This window comes from Homarus americanus, unplaced genomic scaffold, assembly GCF_018991925.1.
Source record: "Homarus americanus isolate GMGI-L3 unplaced genomic scaffold, GMGI_Hamer_2.0 scaffold13846, whole genome shotgun sequence".
In the NCBI taxonomy this organism is placed as follows: domain Eukaryota; kingdom Metazoa; phylum Arthropoda; class Malacostraca; order Decapoda; family Nephropidae; genus Homarus; species Homarus americanus.
This window is the reverse complement of record NW_024757805.1, coordinates 1,237,862-1,251,321: the sequence shown is the minus strand read 5'-3', so window position 1 is coordinate 1,251,321 and position 13,460 is coordinate 1,237,862. Positions and strand designations below refer to the sequence as shown.

Below are 13,460 nucleotides of genomic sequence, written 5' to 3'. Positions count from 1 at the left end.
CCACATCCACACCACCGCCCCCACACCCACACCACCATCCCCCACACCATTCCACACCACCATCCCCACACCCACACCCACACCCACACCACAGCCCCCACACACCGACACTACCACCCCCCACACCCACACCACCACCCCACACCCACACACCACAGCCCCCACACCGACACTACCACCCCACACCCACACCACAGCCCCCACACCGACACCACAGCCCCCACACTCACACTACCACCCCACACCCACACACTACCACCCCCACACACACCCACAAAACCACCCCATACCACACACACCACACTACCACCACCACACCCACACTACCACCACCACACCCACCACCGCCCCCACACCCACACCACCACCCCCACACCACACCCACACCTCACCCCACCTGACGTATACTGTCCTCACACCACATCACACCACACCCACACCACACCACACCACACCCACACCACACCCACACCACACCACACCACACCTACACCAGACCCACACCAGACCCACACCACACCACACTCACCCCACACACACCACCACACCCACACCACACCACCACACCCACACCACACACCCACACTACCACCACACCCACACCACCAGCACCCACACCACCAACCCCACACCCACACTACCACCACCACACCTACACTACCACCACCACACCCACACTACCATCACCACCACACCCACACCACACCCCACACACCACGACCACACCCACTCAACACCCCACACACCACCACCACCACACCACACCACCATCACCACACCCACACCACCACCCCCACACCCACACCACCACCACCGCACCCACACCACCACCACCACACCCACACCATCCCCTCACACCCACACTACCCCCGCATCCACACTACCAGCCCCACACCCACACTAACCACCACCCCTACCACCCACACAACCACCCCCACCTATCACCACCACCACCACACTACCACCCCCACCCAAACTGCACCCACTACCACCACACCACACCACACTACCATCACCATTACCACCACCATCCACACTCAGCCCCACACCCACACTACTACCAACACACCACACCACCAGACCCCACACCACTACCACCACACCCACACCACCACCACACCACCACCCCACACCACACCACTACAATCACCACACACCCACCACCACACCCACAGCACCACCACCACCCACACTACCCACTACACCCACACACTACCACCCACACACCACCACCACACCCACACTACCACCCACCACACCCACACTACCCACACACCACACTGCCATCACCATTACACCCACACCACACACTACCACCACACACCCACGACCACCACCATACCCACACACACCCACACCACCACCCACACACCACCACACCCACACTACCACCACCACACCCACACTACACCACCACTCCCACACCCACACCACCATCACACCCACACCGACCACACACACCGACCACACCCACACCACACCCACTACCCCACCAAACTACCATCACCACCACACCCACACTACCACCACACCACACACCACCACACCCACACCACCACACCCCTACCACACACACACCCATATTACCACACACACCACCACCACACCCACACTACCACCACCACTACTCTAACACTACAACACATTCCTAACTTGAGTGTATCACCTAGCAGTGTATCACCTAACAGTGCATATTAACAGGTGCATCTCCTAGCTTGAGTGCATCTCCTAATTTGAGTGCACATATTAACAGGTGCATCACCAAACTTGAGTGCATCTCCTGACTTGAATGCATCACCCTATTTGAGTGCATCTTAACTTGAGTGCATCACCTAACTTGAGTGCATCACCTAACTTGAATGCATCACCTAACTTGAGTACATCACGTAAATTGAGTGCATCTCCTAACTTGAGTGCAGCACCTAACTTGAGTGCATCTCCTAATTTGAGTGCACATTTACTTGAGTGCATCACCTAACTCGAGTGCATCACCTAACTTGAGTGCATCACCTAACTTGAGTGCATCACCTAACTTTCTTGTATGTTTGCTTCCTCATTTTTCTCGTCTCTTCCTTTTCGTCCTCCTCCTCTTCCCCCTCCTCATCCTCTCCTTCCTTCTACCTCTTTCCTCTTCTTACTCCTCTGCCTTTCCATTTCCTCCTCTCTACACGAATATTTCCTCTTCCTCTTCCTTCTTATCCACTCGCGCTTCTCCACTTTCTTATTCCATCCCATCACTACCTCTCCTCTCCTCCTTATTCCTACTCTTCCTCCTGTTTCACCCTATGTCCCTTCTTCTCCAATTCTTTCTACTTCTTCCTTTCCCACCTTATTCCATTGTATCACTTCTACTACTCCTTCTTCTACTTCTTCTCCTCCTTCCTTTCATTTCTTTTAAAGTCTTCTTCCTCCTCCTCTTCCCCCCCTCTGATCACTCGACCTCAGGTAAAACAACTGACCTGGCAATACCTCACTACGTCATACGCTCCAAAACCTGTTAATGAGAGTACTTACACCTGTACCTGTGCATCAATACCGTTCATACCTGTTAACTAGAGTAACTGTACCTGTATATATCCCTACAGTTCATACATAGTCAGAACCTGTTAAGTAGAGTAACTGTATACCTGTGTGTGTGTGTATGAAGCCGGTCCCTACAGTTAGAACCTGTTAGAGGTAATGTCTGTCTGTATGTCATCACTGTCAGTCTACCCAGTCAGTCAGGACCACTCAGTATACATCACTACGTCTTATACAGTCAGTCAGGACCTGTGAATCAGTCAATAGTTTCCTGTACACTCATCTACGTTAAGCCCATCACTAAATAATCCACGTAGTCGTAAATTACATCACTACAGTCATTAAAACGGTGTATTTGTAGAGACACTCACTTGCCTATCACCAATCTACAGTCTACATAAATATAACCTGCTCGCTGGAGACAGACATCTACACAGTCACAAACCTGCTGGGATACAAGACCCACCTGTAGGGCAGTTTGGGTCATTTTACAAAGCGTTTGGCGGAGGTAATTAAGGAGGGCAGTACAGGTGAGTGTTGCGAGTAGGAGGTTAGGTTAGGTTAGGTTAGGATGTTAATATGGCGTGAGTTAGGTTAGGTTGTTAGGTAAGAATGTTAATATGGGATGGGTTAAGGTTGTTAATATGGTATTTAATCCTAGAATGGGGGGTCCTGTCATTCTCCAAAGCATATGACGTGTTAAGCCAAGGATGTTAATGTTTAGGATGCAGTGGTGAGTCATGCTTCTACAGAGGTTATGTGAGAAGAATGTTGAAGAATGCAATAGCAGATGGTGCTTGACTCTACTAAATGTGTAATGTAGTATATCAGAGATCATTCTACAACACATTCTACAGCAAAGGTGATTACAGTAAGAAGTACTGTAGTTTTAATATGAAAGGAGTTAGATAATTCTACAAAAAACTAACATTAAATAAAGAAAATTAACATGAATCGGTTTTGTGTCCGTGTGTGTGTGTGTGTAAGGACTGGTAACTAGATATGTGTTTGTAGTTTAAAAACATGAAGGCCAGACACCTTTCTTGTCGATGGTATCAAACATGTGTAGTCTTAGGTTGGTGTGAGCTGGGTGTGAGCTGGGTGTTGGGTGTGAGCTGGGTGTTGGGTGTGAGCTGGGTGTTGGGTGTGAGCTGGGTGTGAGCTGGGTGTTGGGTGTGAGCTGGGTGTTGGGTGTGAGCTGGGTGTGAGCTGGGTGTTGGGTGTGTAGTGTCAGGTAGTAGATGATGCGTGTGTATTAGTTGTTAAGTGTAAAGTGATAAGTACTAGGTGTAAGACGTAAAGTGTTCAGAGCCAAGTGCTAAGTCTTAAGTGCCAAGATGTGACTTCCTAACTCTCAATTCCTAGCAAGGACTGCAACAACAACAACAACAACTACGACAAGAAGGACAACAAAAACAAGAAGGAAACAAGAACAGTAAAAACTACAGCAAGCACGATAATAACAACAACAAAAACAGCAAGGGTCACACAAAAACATGAACCACGACAAGAATAACAACAAGAACCACAATTACCAAAAAAAAAATCAGCAACAGCAAGGACAACAAAAACCAGGACAATACATGTGTTACAAGGTTTCAGCTCAACACAAAGCAACACAGTATCAACACATCACAAGGAGCTCTCAGAATAAGGCAGGTGTGGTGTGACTCTTGCAATATTATCACAGTGAAGTGTGAACTTTATCCAGAATAATCACAGGATGCAACACTAATTCACCATGAACTTGACACTTTATAAACTGACAACACAGTGATGATGTGATGCAGTGTAACTAAAGTGTATCATTTATCGTCTTTTCCTAAGTCAGTATAAGATGACTGATATGTTATCTCCTGTACCAACACTTAAGAAAAGTTTACGAGCTCGAACCCACACGGGAAGAAGATCATCGACTCTTGGACAACCAGGAAGCCACCAGCACCTGCACTGTGTCCCAAACAGCGAGAGAAGAAGACCTTTCTGTGTACCACTGTGACATCCAGGTTTTTCTGCCTCGCCCACACTAAAACAGGTTGTTAGGTGGGCAGGTCACCAGACTCTCTGCCTCAAATTGGCAGATCCTAGACCACTTTTTGAGACCAGTGGATGAGACCAGAGCACATAACATAACTATTGGAATTATTAGTTTTATCGTGTTGTTTGGTTCGGCCAGTCATGGATGTGTGCCATGATGGTTGGTCTCCTCAGTGAGCCAGGGATGGGTTGTCATCTTAATTTGGTCATGACAAGTTTAATAGTGGAAACTTACAGTGAGGTCAAATAGTAGTGTTCAAATGATTAAGCAATTGTTCTATGAAGGTTAAGTCATTGTATTAATCTAAAAATACCAAGAATATTGAAAAAAAACTAAACCTCATAGCCAAACGTGGAAACCTTAAACTAGATGTTAATTAAACCTCTACCAGCCTTATAAACTATGTCTTTACTAAAACCTCATAGACATTCACTGAACCTCTGTCATCAACTCGTTAACTTCAGGGTCACCTAGACACTACACCTCCCCCTACCAAGTCGTTCTGCCAACACGACTCAGGCACTCAATCCCGTCGTGCAGGCTGCCAAAACACCAGCCATTGAACCTAACACGAACCTCAGGGCGTCTGGGGGGTTCAACACGCTCGGACAACCCACTAAACCCCACATGAATATTAACTGTCGACCCAACACGTGTTAAATGAGGAATAATGACCTGTTGTCGGGTACTTGGTCCTTCCCACAAAATACCGACCGTCATAACAGCTCCAGCAGTATTTTGCTTTCCCTCAACTCGCTAAACTGCGCTCGGGGCTCTGGAACGACGAGGCTTCTGTTTAAGCAACGATCGACCAGTTGCGAGATCTAATCTGACACATTGCCACATAAAGCAGAAAAAGAGGAGGAATTATTTACACACATTCCACAACGGTGAAACACTAACAGAGGCACACACACACACACACTCGGGTCCAATCGGTTTCTCTAAAGGATGAAAAAAACAGAGCAATAAACACGATAAAAGATCATTGACCGGCGGGCGCGTCACATACCAACACCAGGTACCGACAATAACAACACTGTACTTGTCGCCATCCCGGAGCACTATTACCATACGGCTGGTCACGAACTGAATTTGTAGTGTGTAATAAGTAGAGCGAAGTAATGGTGAGCAATGATGGGTGTCAGACGAGGTGCCCCTCCCTCCCACAACGCCCACACTACCCTCACACCCGGCCCTAGTACTACCACCACCCACACCACCGACACTCCTGCCCCTAGTACCACCCTCCCTCTTGCCCCTGGGAACCCACCACCCACACTACCCTCCCTCCCCTGCTCCTAGTACCACCCTCCCTCCTGCCCATAATACCACCACCACCCTCAAAAGTTAAAAGGCTTAAAATGTAATAAAATTCTCTTAGAACCTCGAGAATGTGGTAAAGCTCTAGTAAGAGCATGTATTAAAGCTCTAAGAGTCTTAAGAATGTGACTTATGTGTTAAAGAATGTTAGTTTGCCCACATTCACCATAATGAAGAGTTAAGAATGTGATAAAACTCTATTTTGGTACTTTAGAACGTGACACAAGGCTCAATTAGAGACTTTAGAATGTAATACAGAGGTGTTGGAGAGCGTCAGGTTGGCACACAGGCGCCCCCAGTAAGGCGGTGGTCGGTGCCACTCTCCAGCCGTGAGCGGAGAACGTGGAGGGAACTTGTCACTTCCTCCTCTCTGTAATATACTGTGTTAGTGTTGGCTGTAATGAAGATTTACTTGAGACACTTACATAAAACACCAAAAATTTTCGAGTGCATCTTTCATATGTGTTTGAGACTACTACTACTACTACTACTACTACTACTACTACTACTACTCTTACTACTACTTCTACTATCACCACTACAACTATCACTACTACTACTTCCACTGTCACTAATACTACTACCACCACCACTACTACTACTACCACAACCACTACTACTATCACCACTACCATCACAACTCTTACTACTACTACTACTACTACTACGCCTCGAACTGGTTAACTACGTTACCGATAAGGGCAAATGGTTTCAGTCTCAATAAACAAAAATTTACAGATGCCAATGCTCTAAGGTACGGTTGGCCAGTAGAAGGGTTGCCCTCCCAATGCGTGTGTGGCTCTACCTATGACGTCGATCACGCCATGATGTGCAAGAAAGGGGGCTTCATTTGCATGAGGCATGACGAAGTAAGGGATCTCACAGCAAATATGTTGAAGGAAGTCTGCCGTGATGTCATGCTAGAACCGACGGTGAGATCTTCCAACATAGGACTTCAAACACATCCAACGAAGCCCGTGTTGACGTCAGTGCGCGAGGATTCTGGATATGGAGACAGCGAGCCTTCTTCGACATCAGGATTTTTTATCCCATGGCCGCATGTCACCGTAACTAGCTCTCGGTGCGGCACACAGGAGGAACGAGAACGACAAGATAAGGGCATACGGGGAGAGAATTCAGAACGTTGATCAAGGCAGCTTCACTCCTCTAGTGTTCACAACCTCTGGGGGGATGGGACCAAGTGTAAGATGTTTCTACGCCAGACTCGCGGAGGTGATCTCCGAACAGAAGCAGCAACCCAGAAGTTATGTTACAGCCTGGATGAGATGTCGACTGTCCTTCTCTCTGCTTAGGTCTGCATTGCTTTGCCTCAGGGGAACGAGAGCATTTGCCCAAAAGCCGACAACAGCTGCAGATATTGACTATGAGGCTACAGTCACTGAATTCCGCATAGACCTGTGGTTCAACTAATTCAACACAGCTAGGATAGCTACTTATGTATTAGGATACTTAATATTAATAATATTAAGGTAATAAAATGGTGGCGAAGGTGTGGCTATTGGGGGAGGCTGGAGGCAAAAAAAAAAAAACTACTACTAAAGATTCCAGCCTACGAGGGTTCATCCGTTGCCGCGTCAGAGATGTACCAACAAACATATACTCAGTAGTACATAAAACCTAACGTTGAGGAACCTTTCACTAAAACAACTCTGCTTAAAATGGCAGTGTGTGGTGTCCTGTGGAGAGGTTGTGAGAGAACTTAATGTTATGTACAAGAGAAACATCTACTAGTAAACATAAGTACAATGTTAACATGTGATCATTATACACTTGTTAAACACTTCTTCTCTTATTTAACATTTGGGGAAAAAACACCAAGTATTTGTACGTCAGAGTTGATAAACAGACATTTAAATAAAACTTAATTTGCCAGAGGTACCTGCCCACGTGACTTACAGTTTGATTTTAGGTCAGGTCAGGTCAGGTCAAAGGAAGGGTTGCCAGCGTTACCTCAGACCACCTCGTCCAGGACTGTGTGTGTGTGTTGTACTTACTTCCTGTTACTGAACTGTGTACCTTGTGTTAACCATCTCACATTGACCTACTGTTGTCTTCTTCCTGTGTCTTTGAGATACTCGAGACTGTGTAAAAGGTTATCACACCCACACCCACCCACTCCCCCATACACTAACACCCTCACTCACTCAAACCTACACCCACACACTCACCCAAACCTACACCCACACACACACGTTTATTCTCTCTTCTGGTCAAGGAACAGCCACCACTACTACCTGTGGTCGAGGAACTACTATCACCAGCGGTAACCAAACCAACCCACAAGGAAGGGATACGATCAACACTACCTCACTCTCCCTCCCTCTCTTTCTTACCTCTCCCTTCCTCACCTTTCCAGCCTTCCTTCCCTCTTCCTCACATCTCTCTTTCGCCTATCCATCCCTCACACCCCTCCTTCCTTCACACCTCCCTCCCTCACACCCTTCCACAACCATACTTACCCCTCCCTCTTCCCCTCTCACACACCCCTCCATCACAACACTCACCCCTCTCCCTCTATATTCCTTTTCTACCCCCATTACTTCGTCTCCATGTTTCTTTACTTTATTTCACTCCCTCTTTTATTACTGTTTTCTATCCCTCTTTCCTTCCTCCTTCTCCAGAGTCCAGTCCTGTATTCTTTTCCTTCCCCATTCCTTCCCTTTATTAATTGCTCCTTACCTACTTCTCTTCATCTATTAATTCCTTTTCCCTACTTGTTCTTCTTCCTCCTCTTCCCAATATCTTCTCCCAGTCTCGAGACTCTCCAGTTCTCCTCCCCAATTTTTCTCAATATCTTCATCATTTCTCCCAAATTTTCCCCATTTTCATTAATTTCCCTCAATACCTTCCCCATTTCCCTCCATTTTCCTCTGTATTTCCCCTAATTTCCCTTCACATCTCTCATTTTCTCCCCACTCCTCAACCCTCTCTCAAACTCTTACCCCAACCTTCCCCATCCTCATTTACGAATCCCAAGTCGTCGCCATGGTTGTGTGTTCTCAGCTGACCCTCATTTGTGGCCGGACGAGCGACTTTCCTTCCCGTGTGACGTTCCCCCCCTCCCCTTCTCCCCACCCCCTCCCAACACCGTCGCCTGCAGTAGTCGCCGACACGGTGCGTGGCCGCGATAGTGCGAGTTACTACCGACGGTGGACTCATTCATGCAGCTGGGGTAATGGTGGTAGTTGGTGGAGGGTGGTGGTAGTGGTGGTGGAGGGTGGTGTAGGGTAGTGGTGGAGGGTGGTGGTAGTGGTGGTATTGGTAATGGTGGTAGTGGTAGTAGTGGTGGCAGGCAAGGGGAGTTTTCCAGGAAGGTTTGTTGCTACACACACTGACCTGACTGGTGGAAGTTAGACAGGATGAAAAAGTTAGCCACCAGGATGAAGGACGTCAGTCAAACAACATCTTACAGTCTCATATAAACAGTCGTAATAAGACAGTCAAACTTCCCTTATCATATTGCGCTTTATGTTACCAGTCATGGTGTACAATCTGTCTTTACGTTCACCAGTCAGTGTCTCTACGATCACTAGTTAGTGCCTCTACGACCGCCAGTCAGTGACTGTACGACCACCAGTCAGTGCCTCTACGACCACCAGTCAGTGCCTCTACGACCACCAGTCTAACACATTGACCTCAAACAGCCACCAGTCTCTGTAAACCTCTATCAACATCTCTTAATAGCACTACCATACACACACTCCCTCCCCTATATAAACACCCTTATCTATAAACAGCAACAGTCTACTACACCACCAGCGTTAAAGATCAAAACGTATCTTGCCATCAGTGGACCATTTACCCAGCTTCACTTAACTCCCGAATCTTTTATCTGAATTCATTTAACGCATCCGGGGACGAGTGTCGAGTGGCTGCTGCAGTCTTGTAATGCATCTCGCAGGTACCTCGTCACGCTTCACTGAGGCTTCGGATTACGAATTGATGCCTCGACTAATTCCCTAATTGGCTGCTGGTAAAAGTGTTGATAAGCATCATACAAGGATTCTACCAGACCCTGTGTTTTTATTGTGAGTCTTGACCTTACATATATGTACAGCTTGTGACTGAGGTCCTCGGCTTTATGTTTTGTGGTCGATGATTTATAAGATAATTACAGTTTGATTCATTTGACACAAAAAAATACAATACCGAAGCGTTTCAGTGAGATTAGTTTTTTTAATGGTTTCAACCTTCATTTGTCACGAACCTCGACGCAGGACAACGGCGCGGATTTGTTTGAGACCAGCGGGTCGTTCACGGCACTACCTGCCTCAACACTACGACCACGTCATAATCTTCATGAGACAAGACCACATGAGAGTCCTCGTGAGGGGTACGATCACGTCAGCACAGTCCTCGTGAGAAGTAGAATTAAGTCACAGCTTTCATGGGAGGTACAACTGTGTCACGGTGTGTGTGTGTGTGTGTGTGTGTGTGTGTGTGTGTGTTCCAGGGGCAGGTGAGAACAAACAATTGTACATCAGTGGTGGCAGGTACGACCATATCAGCGTCTGTGAAACACCTTAAAAACAAAACACTTGAGTCCCTAAACTTCACAACACATGTATGTAACTTACCAGAGAGAGACCAACAACACCACCACCAACAACAACACCAACAACAACACCACCACCAACAACAACACCAACAACAACACCAACATTACTAAAATTAACTCCAAAACACACATGACGACTTAACAAAAATCATCACATGAAAAACATATTGTATAATAAGAAACAACATCAGTGTATAATAAACAAAACAATTATCTGAGTAAATGGTACACACACGCATGTATACGGTACACAACACACATGTATACGGTACACAACACACATGTATACGGTACACCCTATAAAAACAACCCTATCCAATTGGTTGACCACCCTCAGGAGCGTCACAGCGAGAGTACATACACCAGCAGGCAAGAAGTGGGGCAAGTGGTTCCGAAGGAGGTCAGGGGAGCACTGATGGTCGCCTCCTGTTCAGGTCACTCAGTAAACCGCATCCTGTGAGGCGAACACAACCATTCCCTCCCTCATGGTATTACCGTGAACAACCACTCCAGGCCAATTGTTTAGAGGGGGGGGGGCTGTAACATGATGGAACCCCACGAGGAGGAAGAAGAGGGAGAAGAGGAGGAGGGAGAAGAGGAGGAAGAAGAGGAAGAAGAAAAAAGAAAGGAGGGGGAAGAGGAAGAAGAATGGTGGATAAAGAAAGGAGAACAGTAGTAGTGGTAGTCGTTAGTAGTAGTAGTAGTAGTAGTAGTCGTTTAAAAAAAAGTAGTAGTAGTAGTAGAGGAATAGGGGACAGAGAAGGAGAAAGGAAGAAGATAGGAGGATAGGGAGGGGGGATGAATGGAGGAAATAGAAAAAGTGGGAAGATGGAATAGAAAGAAGAACAGAGGATGATAATGGAAGACTGAAATAAGAGGATGACAAAAAGGGTACTGGACGAAGTACTGTGGGAGGAGACGAAAGGGAAGAGGAGAAGAAAAGGGAAACAAAAAGAGGGAAAGAGGAAGAGAAGAAGGAGGAAATACGAGAAGGAGGAAAGAAGAAAAATGGAGAAAGGGAAGAAGAATAAAAAAGAAAAGGAAGGAGAGAAATGAGAAAGAAGAGTAGTGAGAGGAAGACGTAGAGGAGAGAAAGGAATGAGGAGGAGGATGGGGGAGGGAGGGGAATAAGGAAATGAAGGAGAAGAAAGAATGTAAAGGATTAGAAGAACAAGGAAAAGGAAGATTATGATAATAAGGAGAAAATGATGGGATTAACGATGACCAGAAAAACAAATAATATGAACACACACACACACACACACACACACACCTGAGGGCGTCTTACTGAAGGAGGTAGTTGACCCCCACGTGAAGCCAAATATCTCTCTATGGTACTTAAGAAAACAACAACTGATACAAAACAGTTACGAGACAGAACAAAAAGTCTTTTATAAACAGAAAACAACTAAGACCACAAGTTGAGGGTAAATGTTGAGTGTTTATCGTGAGTCAATGTCATTCTTCGGTCTTCAACCCCTTGAGTTCAGTGACTTAACCTCTTGAGTACAGTGACTTAATCTCTTGAGTACGATGACTTAACCCATATAAATGTCTTTATGACTTTTTCATCATTATTAATTAATATGTCACTACAGTGTTTATTTATTACGACCAACTGGTAAGTTTAATAGGGTAAATTATTAACAAGAGTAAATTAGAGAAGTTGAAGGTGACACACAGCCTCATACAACATACTGTACTGAGTTTACAGTCGATGTTATCAAGTCACTCTCGAATTGTGACTGATTGAGGTGACTGACAAACTCTTCCTTTGATTTGATTGTTGAGCCCTTTTGAAGACGCTACTCAGCAAAAAAAAAAATATATATATATATATATATATATTACACACTGTTGTCCAGACTTTGATAAGTAAGACATGTGTCACAAGGTATCATTGTACAATAGGGACAGTGACGTCCAATTGCAAAACACGATCCTTGGTCCGGCTTGAGAAGGTCCTGACTGGTGGTGTAACAATGTATCAAGCTAACACAGAGAGACGCAACAGTTTGATGTTATACGGGATGTAATTTTTAACTTAAGAGTCAAATACTTATATACATTCTTACGTTTACAGTTACGAGGAAAATATAACGAATGAGCAAACACTTGAGAGCCAGCTCTTGGACACCAGTGAGCTGTGTTATGGAGGAAGATAACGTCTCACACCTCTGTCCTTCTCTCAACACTCAACCTAGCCACTTGCAACAACCTCAATAACAATGAAGATAATATACTCATGCACCTGGAAGGAAAAATAATAATTGTTTCCAACTATGAAATGTTGATGGTGTTGCTGACCATCTGTTTACACTCTACTGGCTGGCGAGGCGGGTGGAAGGGGGAGCGCTCACGACTACTGTGGTGTGCCGGATAACGCAGCTGACGCCGTGACCGAGGAACAACCTCACTGTTTCTTGGAGGGAGTCAAGGAATGAAACAAAGTCTGGACGAGATGATAGGAAACGTAAACAGTCGATGGGGTGAGAAGACTCTGATGTAGTAAAGTAAATAAAGGTGAAGGAGAATGATAAGCTGTGTTTGAACAATGTTATGGACGACAGGCGGTGATGGAGCGGACACAAGGACTGCGGAATATCACATGCTAAAGGTTCAATGTGACAGGTTTATGTTTCTTTAGATGAAATGTTTGGTTAGTAGAGTTATGAAAGGCGGAGAGTTGGCGCCCTCAAGGGGACATGTTGTATGCATAGACGCAGCCACTATACAAAAAACTCGCTATGTTTACTTCTACTGTACACTCTTAGTCATTTCACTTATAAGCAAGAGTCAGTTAGCGAGTTTAACAATGAATGCCCCGCCGCCCCAGCCAGGCCAGAGGGCAGAGTGAGTCCCCAGCAGGATCACTCATGAGCATAATACAAGGACTTGTCTCCTGGTCGCTGCCACCGGCTCCTATTGGCGTCCTAGTGAGGGAACACATTCACGTCATCAGGTGCCAACAGTTAACCAGGTAGTCAACACACTGTGATA

General features: G+C 46.1%; 1 protein-coding gene across 8 annotated transcripts in view; it reads right to left on the bottom strand.

Annotated features, from left to right (window-relative positions):
- Positions 1-13,460, bottom strand: part of LOC121857814 (transcription factor AP-2-epsilon-like) — a 161,120-nt gene that overhangs the window by 107,676 nt on the left and 39,984 nt on the right. The gene's annotated exons all lie outside the window — the stretch shown is intronic.